This window comes from Aquarana catesbeiana, linkage group LG02 (assembly GCF_042186555.1).
Source record: "Aquarana catesbeiana isolate 2022-GZ linkage group LG02, ASM4218655v1, whole genome shotgun sequence".
NCBI lineage: Eukaryota > Metazoa > Chordata > Amphibia > Anura > Ranidae > Aquarana > Aquarana catesbeiana.
The window spans coordinates 770,141,658-770,154,728 of record NC_133325.1 but is presented as its reverse complement, the minus strand read 5'-3'; the positions used below and the strand labels follow the sequence as shown (position 1 = coordinate 770,154,728).

Here is a 13,071-nt window from a genome sequence, read left to right as displayed (position 1 = left end):
CATTTCCCTGTTCTGCCTAGTGACATGACAGAGATCATCGCTCCCTGTCATCGGGAGCAGTGATCGCTGTCATGTTGTAGTAAGTCCATCCCCCCCACAGTTAGAATCACTCCTTAGGACACACTTAACCCCTTGATCGCCCCCTAGTGTTTAACCCCTTTCCTGCCAGTGTCATTTACGCAGTAATCAGTGCATTTTTATAGCACTGATCGCTGTATAAATGACAATGGTCCCAAAATAGTGTCAAAAGTGATAGTGTCCGATGTGTCCGCCATAATGTCGCAGTCATGATAAAAATCGCAGATCGCCGCCATTACTAATAAAAAATAAAAAAAATAAAAATGCCATAAATCTATCCCCTATTTTGTAGACGCTATAACTTTTGCGCAAACCAATCAATATACGCTTATTGCGATTTTTTTTAACCAAAAATATGTAGAATAATACATATCGGCCTAAACTGAGAAAGAAATTTGTTTTTTTTGTTATATTTTTGGGGGATATTTATTATAGCAAAAAGTAAAACATATTGCTTTTTTTTTTTTTAATTGACGCTCTTTTTTTGTTTATGGCGCAAAAAATAAAATCCGCAGAGCTGATCAAATACCACCATAAGGAAGCTCTATTTGTGGGAATAAAAGGACGTCAATTTTGTTTGGGTGCAGCGTCGCACGACCGCGCAATTGTCAGTTAAAGCGACGCAGTGCCGAATCGCAAAAGTGCTCTGGTCAGGAAGTGGGTAAATCCTTCCGGGGCTGAAGTGGTTAAAATCCAGGGGAGCGGCTTTGTAACAACGTCACCTATAAAATCATAAATAGCGAATGCTTTTTAAAGTATAACAGAAAAGAAAAATGTAGCATGATCAGATCCACAGTGGATATAAATTGCAGGTTATCCACTAGAGTAGAGTTAAATAGATCATCTTTTAAATCAACCTTTGACCAACCAAAGTCCAAGTGATCGGTGCCAACTCAAGGTAAGACTTCTCTTCGTCTCTAAGAGAGCTCAGCCAGCCTCCCCCCGGACATCTGAAAGGTAAGTCTGATTTTCTGCTCAGCTTATGCAGAGAGGGGATAGAATTTGTTTTTTTTTTAGTTTTGCATATTGAGTAATTATAATTTGCAGATCATTAAACTGAGTGCAGTGTTTTGTTATTACACAATAAGAGCATTAAAAACCAAAGAGCTATAAAATAGAGCAAAGCTATAATGCACATGTTGAGGATTTTTTAGAAATATCAAATATTCATATTTAATGTATTTATACTAATGGACTATTTATATTGTGCTTTGTATGTTTCTAACATTGTACCTTTTTTTTATATTGTTAACTGACAAAATAACCCCTTTCATCAGGTCAGCTCTACTCCAAAGCATTTATGTGTTCAGTACAATACTAAGGTTAGAGTCCAGTAAAAAAACAACTGAGATGACCTGTCACCCTTTTTCAGTTGTTGCATCCAAGAGTTCTATATTGCTGTCTTCAGTGCTAAAATTACTGGTGAATTCTTGTATGATGCCTTTTGAAAAAAAATTAAGCTTGCCCTGTTGTAAAACTATACTATCCAGGGGCGGAATGACCACTGAGCCACTCGGCACTGCCTGAGGGCCCTGGGCCACTAGGGGGCCCCATCAGGGTTGCCAGCCTCCTTAAAACCAGGGACAGTATGTATAAATCTGTGTTTTGTTACATCTGTCTGTGTATACATGTATGTGTATGTGTATACTGTGTGATTGTATACTGTGTGTGTGTGTGTATACTGTGTGGCCCCATAATCTCTGATTGCCCGGGGGCCCCATAATCTCCTATTGCCCAGGGGCCCCATGAGTTATCAGTCCGCCCCTGATACTATCCCTCTAGAAACCACATATTGAAGATGTATCTTAACATGAATGTAAAAACATTTAAATATAGACCGTGAATATTTTCGAATGTACACTATATTACCAAAAGTATTGTGACGCCTGCCTTTACACTCACATGAACTTTAATGGCATACCAGTCTTAGTCCGTAGGGTTCAATATTGAGTTGGCCCACCCTTTGCAGATATAACAGCTTCAACTCTTCTGGGAAGGCTGTCCACAAGGTTTAGGAGTGTGTCTATGGCAATGTTTGACCATTCTTCCAGAAGAACATTTGTGAGGTCAGGCGCTGATGTTGGACGAGAAGGCCTGGCTCACAGTCTTTGCTCTAAGTCATCCCAAAGGTGTTCTATCAGGTTGACTCTCTACAGGTCAGTCAAGTTCCTCCACCCCAAACTCACTCATCCATGTCTTTTTGAACACAGGAAGTACCGACGCAGAAGTGATGTTAGTGGTTAGCGAGAGTGACAACCAAAGCCCGCCTCAACGCGTTTTGCCAGTTGGCATCCTCAGGAAGCTTCCTGAGGATGCCGATTGGCAAAATGCATTGAGAAAACCAGTGCGCTCCAAACACAGGAAGCATTGGCCCAGATTTGACATCAGTGGTTACCGAAAGTGACGGCCAATGCCCACCTCAACACTTTTCTCCAATTAGCATCCTCAGGAAGCTTCCTGTCTCAATGTGTTTCACCAATCAGCATCCTCAGAAGCTTCCTGAGGATGCCGATTGGTGAAACACGTCGAGGCGGACTTTGGTCGTCACTTCCAGTAAGCACTGGTGTCATGTGCAGGGTGGTACTTCCTGTATTTGGATCGCATGCAGACTCCAGTGGGAGCGGAGCGGCATGGCCTCCTATTACTGACTATATATTTTTAGTGCCCTTATCGGCTTCAATACATGTAAGTGTTATAAATGCTGCTTTCAACTGGATTTTTATGGTAATAAAGAATATTACACTATGAGTATTTCTCCTGTTTGGTATCTCCTTTGAGCTGTGGAGGAGCGATGGAGGTTTATACTGGGCAACCTTTACTGGGAATCCAATGGGAAGAGCATGTAACCAGAGCACTGGAAATTCTTCTGTTGTCATATAAAGCGCCTATTGACCTTCCTGGGTTCAGGGGTCAACATTTTCTGGTGAATGAGCACTTCACACTTTATGTGGTGGCACCAGCGGCTGGTTTTAAGTGAAAAATTGTCACAAGAATTCCTTCCATCCAGGTGTTGGGGAATCACCAACTCTTTGCTATGGACTTTTCTTTATCTACGGACTATTGCATTTGATTGTTGAGCACGCATATTGTTGTCAATGTATAATTTGAAAATTGCAGGTGCCTACTTTATATATTTTCTGGGCAGCGGAAAATGACTTGTTTTTTTTTGATTCCTTGACACTCAGTACTACATTGGTTTTGTTTCTGTGATAGCGCCTTACTTTTCTTCTTTAATTACGTTGCAACATTATTATTAGATGTATTTATGAATGACAGCTGCTGTTGCTTGTTGGCTATTATCACACACGGTCTGTGCTCATTATACTCAAAGCAGGACACGTATATCATTCTTAAGTTGGCCATGCACTATACAATTTGATTGCATAATTTAATTTAGACTCCCGTAATATGACAAACTAAACAATCTATTCAAATAGCAGGAAAACGCTGGCCACACAGTACACCGCTGTAGCGCACCCCCTAAGGAGACGCAAGCGTAAAGGGATCCCCATCCGGCACTGCCAGGCACACTGCATCTTCACAGCACACTTGAGTCCGAAGAACAGTCCAGTGCTTTGTTTTTTTTATGTTTTATTGAGGGGAATAAACTTGGATATGGGGTATTTTGGGATGCCCACTTGACTTTTAGCAAAATAACTCTTCAGGGACACAACTATATACAGTCCATATATACACATCTCCTCTGCCTCCTGCACAAATCTTGATTGCAGCACTACAACTCCCAGAACCAGCTGACACATTGTTAGAAGATCTGACTATAGGGCTCAGTCAGATTAATAGCAAAGGCCCTTTACAGGCAGGGACCACGGGCCCCTTGTTTGTGTAGCAAAGTCCTAGTGCCCAGCTGTCCTCCTGTGGCTACCGCTCCCAGTACCACCTCTTCAGGCACTGCCAGCCCACCTGGCTGCAGCTGCCCCTTTCACTAGCCCTCCTGGCTACTCTTCCACAGTCCTCCCAGCCTGACTCAGTCCTCTCAGGATACCTTTCCGTCCTCCCAATTGTCTCACTCACCAGCCACCCGGCTGTCTTCCTCCCTGGAGATTTGCCCGGCAGCGTTCTCCTCCTGCTGTCCTTCTCTTGCTCCCGTGCCTCTGATCAGGACATCCCTGTGTGACATAAAAAGAGGGTCCCTTCTGCAACAGAGTCCAGGCCCAAGGTCACCCCCCAGACTAGGGGGTTACCCTCAAGAGCCACCGACAGCCTAACACTCCATCTCCAGCTTCTACCCGAACTCCACTGCCCTAGCTGGGCTGACCCTGGGTATTTGGGGGGGCCTGCCCCCTGTCAGCCCATCTGTTGGGGATTGGTCAGTGCCCTCAAAATACTACAGACAGCTCCTCCTCACCTTCATTCCTATTCTTCTGGAAGTTTCCAGCAAATTCCAGAAGTGGGGGGAGATCTCGGAGATGCTGCCTGTGAGTCATCCAGCCCTCCCTGAGTCACTCTCCCAACCCAGATGACAGCCAAGCCTAACAATTTACATACACTACAGAAAAATCCTATTCTAGCACACTAGAGGGTGCTGCACTCCTCTTGCCACTCTTTATTGTTACACACTGTGTTCCCAACATATAACCAATAAAGAGTGATAGGAGGAGTGTACCATGTGCCCAGCTTTTTTCTGCTATTAACTATATGGAGAGTTGAACATCCCAGCTTGTGCACCTGGCTTCAGCATCTACATTTCAGGTATAAGCAGTTGAGCTTAGGTGTTTTCTTTCTGTGCAAATCTATTCAAATAGTACCAGGTCAGAAAGACCGTTCCACTACAGTGATGGTAGACCTAAAGGAGATTGTTCAATCAGATTGTATAGTGTATGAATCATCAGGAACCGGCCAAGATTCCAAGATTCAAACCATATATGGGCAGGCTGAATATACCTAAGTTGATCGATTTGGTTGAGAAAGCAAGAGCTGTTTGAGGTGAATGGGAGCTGATGGTGGAAAGGGGGAGATGGGAGTTTAATGGGAGTTGATGGTGGTGGAGCACTGGCTTAGGATAATGGCAGTGGCGGCTGGTGCTCAATATTTTGGGGGGATGGCAAACCAACGCCAACCCCAACCCCCCCTCCATGTGGGAGACAAACGGGAATGCAGTGAATATCCCCCCCTTCAGGGAAACGGACGGGAATGCGGCGACCCCCCCCCCCCGCTGGAGACGGACGGGAATGCGGCGGCGATCAGAGGCCTCATTACCTTAGGAAGGAGGCAGATATGGATCTGGGCTGCAGCTCCTCGCTTCGGGGCCGTCGCTTCTCCTCCAGGCCGAACAGGAAGTGGGTCCTGACTGAGACCCGATTGGCTGTGAGAGCTAAGACTCCCTGACCAATCGGGTCTCAGGAATTGCTTCCTGATTGGCCGGGAGGAGAATCAGGAAGACAATAGCAAATATGAATTCGCTATTGTCACACAAGTGGGTGGTCCACCCTTTTTTTAAGCCAATTAGAGCCTCAGGCTCTAATCACGTGCTTAAAAAATAATCCCATTGGAATCCATGCGTCTGGCACCCCACATGTAGATTAGGGGGCTGGACGCATGCATGGGGGGGGGCGTGCACCCTGCATGAGCGGCCACCACTGGATGATGGTAATAGGGTGTTAGGAACAGGAGCTGACACTGGAAGAGGGGATGGGAGTTATAGGTCATAATATTTGGTGGAAAGGGGGAGATGGGAGGCATCCATGAGTGCAACAGATATTTGGGATTTTTGTTATGCTGACAAGCCCTTATCTTGTTTAACGAATCTTTAGGTAAAGGGTGTTTGTAGTTGGTGCACAAGAGACATGGCCAACTGGAGAGTTGATTATACTACCTATTCCCTTGCAGGGGAGTGCTGGTTTGGTTTCTTTGGGGACATGACAGGGTCTCTTTATAAGGTACAGTATTAACTACTAGGTAACTATATGGAAATCATGTTATCTTTAGATAACTCTAGTATATTGATAACACTTAGTAACTGATTAATAATACTTGTATAGAGAGGCAACTAATTAACTAGTTATGGTTAATCTATAGGCTTAATTCACTTACAGTAGCCATAACTTATGTTAGCAGTCTGTGTTGGCTGATATTTGCAGCACACGTTTGCTGTCAGTTTTTTAATGAGGGTCAAGTAACGATCATTATTGTTCAATACATTCGGCCTTATATCTGCAAATTTTTCAAGCACTTTAGACTTTGTAGTGAGCTATGATAAGCTGCATATTTTTTGCCGAAGTGTCACTTTCAAGCCTAGGATTATATAAAGGCCAAAGATCAGGCACATCGAAACTTGCGTGATTCTTCTTATGTAAGTCTTAAAGGAAAATTCTAATGGAAAGCAGAATATGGTTTTAGAATGACAATTCTGAAGCAAAACAAAAAATAAGTTGCACTTCCATCTCTCTTTATCGTGAAGGTGAATGAAGTGAACCCATGTGTGAACAGATGATGTGGGATCCCCCTCCAGGGTGCAAAGTTTAAAGTGGTTGTAAACCCTTACATATACCCAGTGAAGTGACTGGCCTTGGGTGATACACAAAGATGAAACAAATCCTGCTACATAAGTTGTGCCTGTGTATCTGCAGCCTTCTCTTCTCTACTAGGACAGGACCAAAATATATGGAAGAAAATGCCATCAGAGGAATGACAACGGGTGTTGAGAAAACTTGTCAGAAATGACTCATGCAGATCGAAGAGGAAGGAGGCAGCAGACAGAAATTACACTTAGTGCATTGGATTGAGACAAGTAAAAAACTATAGAGGGATATGATATGATATGTGAAAATGTAGGGCTAATGGTGAAAAAACAGTGATGATAAACAACTGTGCAATACTCAAATAAATAACGTTCTGAGTCCCAACTATGTGTGAATAAGAGAACAAAAAATAAGTCCCAGGTGGGTCAATCCAAACAGAAGGTGAGATTCACCCCGGCCGAATAGTTGTTCTCATAGGGAAGCAGGTGAATGGGTTGACTATGTACAACATCCAAAGAAACGTGACATCCAAAGAAAGATAAGATTGGTTACTCTTACCAGAACCAGTGGACCTGGATGTCAGCGACACCAGGTCAGTCAGGCATGGATATCCAGACCAACGGATCCACAGGAATGATCCAAGGGGTCCAGGGAGGTCCAAATCCACAGATCCAAAGGAGCAATCCAAGAGGTCCAGGGGGGTCCAGGGATCTTTCGATGTGGTCTTGATGGTAACGACAACCACTGAGCTGTTGGTGACCGGTTTGAAAGGCCAAACAAACTCACATCCCAGAAGGTATGCAAAGAAAAGAAGGGGGCTTCCAATGGTGCAGGTCAAAAAAGGTTGTTTTTTTATTCTTAAAAAACAGCATACACAGAAAAATGTGATCACAAGTAAAAGCAATATGAGGAGCAGTGAAACCAAGCCCGATGCGTTTCGTCCTACTAGGAAGCCCCCTTCTTTTCTTTTCTTTCTTACCATCGAGACCCTATCGAAAGATCTCTGAACCCCCCTGGACCTCTTAGGTTTGCTCCTTTGGATCTGTGGATCTGGACCTCCCTGGACCCCTTGGATCGTTCCCTTTGGATCCGTTGATCTGGATATACATGCCTGACTGACCTGGTGTCGCTGACATCCAGGTCCACTGGTTCTGGTAAGAGTAACCAATCTTATCTTTCTTTGGATGTCACATTTATTTGGATGTTGTACATAGTCAACCCATTCACCTGCCTCCCTATGGGAACAACTATTCGGCCGGGGTGAATCTCGCCTTCTGTTTGTGACCCACCTGGGACTTTTTTTTTTTTCTCTTATTCACACATAGTTGGGACTCAGAATGTTATTTATTTGAGTATTGCACAGTTGTTTATCATCACTGTTTTTTAACCATTAGTGCTACATTTTCACATATCCTAACTTTATGAATTTTTGTCACATTCTTATGTAGCTGCTCACCATTTTCTTTTTTAGGTTAGCACAATAATTATTTGCACTTTATATAGAGGGATATGTTTTGTTCATATTTCATGTCTGGGGTTTAAAACCACTTTAAGGGGCGAGTCAGTGTTTTATTAGGAACACGCAGGTTTGGACTCAGCTGTGTGCTGACCCCAGAACACGAACCTTGGATTTACCCTGCACTAACATGTGGATTCAAACTCACACTTTCAAAAGCAGAAGAGCGCAGGGGCATCTAGTGGCAGGTGGTTTCTACCAATGATCATAAGCACATTGTACACCAGAATGTCCAGAAAGTTTAGAATCATCTGCCCAACTTGTTCCCTGGGAGAACATGGGAGTGCTAGAAATGAAAAGTGGCAGAATCAGGTTGGGAGGAATCTTAGGTTGCGGGTTGAAGTGACTCTTTGAAGCATCAATGTCAAAGGACAGACCATCAGCAGACCAAAAGCTAATGTCAAAATGAAATCTGGCAAAGAAGAGTGCCCATTCAACCACCAAGCTGATTGCAGATAATAAGATTTTATTAGTAGATATCACAATTCTTGCAAGTCAAGTTTAATAGCCAAAAGTCTCAGTCCCCAATGGGGTGGTTTCTCTTAGCATCCGAAAACTTTTGAGAGAGAAACGCACAGAGCTGGGAAAAGGCATTTCTCCAAACTGGCATAGAGATTGTTGCCGCAAAGCCATGGTAGGACAATTTTCAAATAAAGACAATGGGTGCACAGGTCTGGGGAGAAGACAACACTTTCATCTAAGTATGCTATAACACAAATATACAGGAGGTCATGGTAGACCTCAGTGATAAAGTTCCAAAAACACTATCAGTGTATAGCAAAACCCGAAGAACATCACAAGGTACTTGTAATTTCCATCCCTGGTGTTGAAGGCCATTTTATGCATGTCACCTTCCTAGATGCTAATTAGATTAAATGCACCTCTCCTCTAACTTCTAGACTGACAAAATTTGATCACCCCAGAATCTGTTGAAGAGTTCCAAAATGAGAGACGAGGATAGGAGAGAGATGGGGGATATTGTGGATATCATAGTACTCTGTAATGAATGCAAGGCCAGAGTGAACCATTTTTTTCTCTACAAAGAAAAAGCCCAGCTCCATCGTGTGAACTGGAAACCCTTTCTTCAACTCCTAGGTTCATCCTGCTTTATCGTGTGGAGATTAACCTGCACTTGTAGAAGGAAATAAGTAGTACAAGGGAGTTCTAGTGGCAGCTGTGGAGAAGGGAACTGTGCTTTGGAGAGAGACTTAAAACTGCAGAGCACTCTAGAGTGTGCTGTATCATGGAACAGAAGAGTAGAGGAGGAAACAGAGAACCAGACCAGGCAAGCAGGACTGCTGAACTCAAGTCAGGAATATACTGAATGAATGACAAATTGGACCAAGGAGTGGGACTGTGGACCCCAGCACAGTAGTGCACCATGTGAACAGCATATACATTGTTGCAATAAATGCACATTTCCCTATGTTTGATTACAGACAAAAAAAAAAAAAAAACACCCATAGATCCTGACAGATTCTGAAGATCCTGAGCTTCTGTAGTAAACTGACAACTGCCTCAGTTCTCCTCAATGGACAATAGTTTTTGTTGCTGTGACCTACTTCAGTCCTCAAATTCAAAGTGTCACCAGATGTCATAAAGAGCAAAATGAAACAATTATTTGCCACTACCATAGTGCAAAGTATAACGTTTCAGGGCCTCTAAAGCTCCCTTGCTCACGTTACAGTGACGCCTCCTGTTTTTTACTTTATGGAGTGCTTGTGGGTGGGTGCAGCGTAGTGGGGCGGCAATACCACACACACAGTCCCAGTGCAGATAGTAGAACCTGTATTGAAGTAAAGACAAACAGTTCACAGCCAACCCGGTGGTAGAAGGCCCAACCTAGAACACTCACAGATGGCAACAGCGTGTAGCGGAGCAGGTATCAGCCGAACGGACAGCATCTGTCTGCAGGGGCGGAATCCAGCCTGGCCGTTATATGCCCAAATGGGAAGATGTATAAGAAAATTGTGGAGTCCTAAGCATTCCCTACTCACCTGGAACCTTTCCCTGCTACTAATGCTGTCCCTGACAGACGAGTGACCTACCCACACATGAATGCATGCCAAATCCAGGGTCTTAAATAAACTCTTCTACACCTAAGATGGCCGCCAGAGTCACATGGGCAACCAGCATCCAATCGGATTACTGCCCCAGTGACTCGGGAAACCATAGAGGAACCATGTTCTTCAAGATTTTTCTCTCCCTCTGCATTGCCACTGCGGTTGAGCACCATCTGCAGTGGAAACAACAGACTGCACCTGCCTACATGCTGGTAACACTTTAAATTCTGCACTTTTTGATAAGCATCTTTTATGTTTACTTATAGCACCCATGTTTATTTAGGTTCTATACTGTAAGGTGTGCACTGGATTCAGTAGACTTTTTATTTCAATCCTCTTCCAGATTTGTGAAAGGATGGAGGTAGCACAAATGTGTTCAAGGCTTTCTTTCTTTTCTCTATTAAAAACAGAACGTTCATATTAGAATATGTCTTTGTGCAATAACAATTGCTTGATTTTATTAAGTCATCTATGAGCAGCCAAAAGGTTAAAGCCACTGCAGGAAATCTAAAACTGAAGAGTCTCTTTAAACACACCCCAGCTTTTAATTTGTGCATTGCCATTTCTGAACTCCTTCTAAAACTGCTTGCTACCTATTTGCTTTTAAAGCTCCGAGTTGATGATCCGAAAACAAGAATGCATTAAGGCACATATAACAGATGATAGATGTGTGCCTAGGTGTGCCTTATTCTTGGTCAGTGATGTAGAATAGACCAGCACATATTCCAGGCAAGTAGCATTTTTAGAAGGAGAGATCAACAATGGCAAACAGCTCAGGCTTCCATTAATAGCACTTTAACATAGACACTTCCTGTGGTCTTTCTATGTATATTTATTTAAAGGGACCCTATCCTAATAGTAACATTTTTAAATTAAGCCGAACCTGTAGAAGAAGACAGTGAATATTTCCTGAGTGAGCATTCCTCTTGCTTCAATCCTGAGAAATCTTCTGTTGAAGTCTGCAAGCAAACTGACACTTCCACAAGTGTCAATTGTCTGGGTCACCAACAGGTCTGGATGGTGCCTCCTGCTGACCTCTACATCATTACTCTCTTCTGTAGTGACATAGACATCAGCAGGAGGAACCTGTGAGGGTTGGAGGGTCCCAGGAGGTCAACACTCCCAGATGTCCTGTGGACTTACAAAATTTCTCTAAGAATGATGCTTAGCGGCACAGGCAGCAGGTAAGTTAAGTATTTACCAGGCTTCTTTTATAGGTATTGCTTCATTAACTATGTAAATTGTTATTATATGGACAGTAAATCTGTCATGTTACTCTATCAGAGGTTTTGTAATTAGAGTGGCTGTCAGAAACCATGAAATCAGACCGAGACAGAAGTACGGTTACATCACACTTGTTTAATAATAAAAGTAAATAGAACAAACATAGTCAAAACATAGCCAAAGTTCAGGAACCGGAACGAATAGTCAGACAAGTCAAACGTCAGGTGGCCGGAGGTGAGCATAGTAAAACAGCAAACAGGATCTGGAGCCAGAAGGGATGTCAGCCAAGCAAGTCTTTTAACAAGATTGCAGGAGAGCGTCTCTGTGATGTTGACCAAGGCGAAGGCAGAGATCCTCTGGGCTGGACAGCTTAAGTAGGCAGGACTGAAGAGCAGGATATCATCAACAGCTGAGTACCTGTTCACGACTGCACTGGGACAGACCTCACGTGAGGGGAGGGGTCGGATGCGGAAGTCGGGCTGACCTCATCCTCTCGCTCTGGGATGCCGGGTTTCTCCTTCCTCCCCATGGTCGGCGGTGGGGTGACGCTGACCACGGCTCCCGTATCTCTGGTGCGGGCGGCCGCCCCCTAGCTCCGTATACCCGAGATTAGCCGCGGGACTTAGGTCCCTGTAAGAACGCGGCTGCAGCTCTCCCTCCCCCCCCGTTGCGCCCCCCCTCCCCCCTGCCGCGTCTGTGTTGGATATCCCCCCCGCCGCGTCTGTGATGGATATACCTCCCGGAGCCTGAGTAGAGCAGGGACCGAGGAGGTGAGAGGAGAAACAGCAAGCAGGGGAGCCCTGAGACAGCATCGTAAAGCACTGACACAAGCCCATGGAGTGTGGCAAACAGATAGAGCGACTGACAGACAGCAAGTGTCACAGAAGCTGCTGAAGAAAGGAGAGACAGGCAACCCTCAGATAAGTGTTATGGTCTTTTGAATAGACGGCCAGAGAGGGTAAGTGCCTTTTACACATCAACATGGTGGGAGCCCCCAATGTGAAATCCGTATTGTCATTTGAGAGATAAAGGTGAAAGTTAAAGTCCTAGCGGTATAGGCACGGACTTGGATGTATATATCACTATTCAGATTTTTCCTAGTGCAATGTACCATTGAAAGTGTTTTCCATTTAAAGGAGAAGACGCGTTGGTTTGTATTCAGAATCAGACCCCCTTTCTTGTATTCGTTTCTCTCTAGAGTAGCTGAAGCCCATATGGAGATCTGGTATATACAATAAGTGAACTATCGCGAGTACCTCCGCTAGAAGGGTTTGTGAAGGGACTGTTTGGTTTTGAAGTCTGCTGAATCAAACGGCTATATTAATATTTGGAATGACTTAACCCTCTTCTGGAGAACTTTTGAAAGTGGCTCTATGTGTATATAATCTATATGTAAAAATCTAATTATCCGCCGCCCTGGGATTCTGGGATAAGATCTAAGATAAGGGCTGTACTTCATTTTCCCAGGGATAATGTAATGTACTGACAATAAGAACAACTTCACCCGTTACTTGCCTAAGTGAAGATACCCATCCAGTGTCTGGAGAAATATCTAAACAATAAAGGATTAGATTAGTTTAAATAGACAAGTAAGGACGTCACGGGGGGTACAGGCCCTGAAAAACCCCAAGATAAGTGTAGCAAGTCTAGCTTTTTGGTCCCTCATTAAGGGGGGGGGGGTGCTGACATATTGGTGGCTTAACCTCAGTTG

At 44.0% G+C, this 13,071-nt stretch overlaps 1 protein-coding gene across 3 annotated transcripts in view; it reads left to right on the top strand.

Moving 5' to 3' along the window:
- The first annotated feature begins 835 nt into the window (after positions 1–835).
- PDZK1 (PDZ domain containing 1) overlaps positions 836–13,071 on the top strand; it is a 50,466-nt gene continuing 38,230 nt past the window's right edge. Inside the window, exon 1 of one of the 3 annotated variants that reach the window (XM_073617309.1) lies at positions 836–976. The gene's annotated coding sequence lies outside the window, so the exon portion shown is untranslated. Of the gene's footprint in view, positions 1,036–1,642; positions 1,665–13,071 lie in introns of those variants that run through there. The other 2 variants (XM_073617308.1, XM_073617310.1) reach the window with 2 other exon arrangements.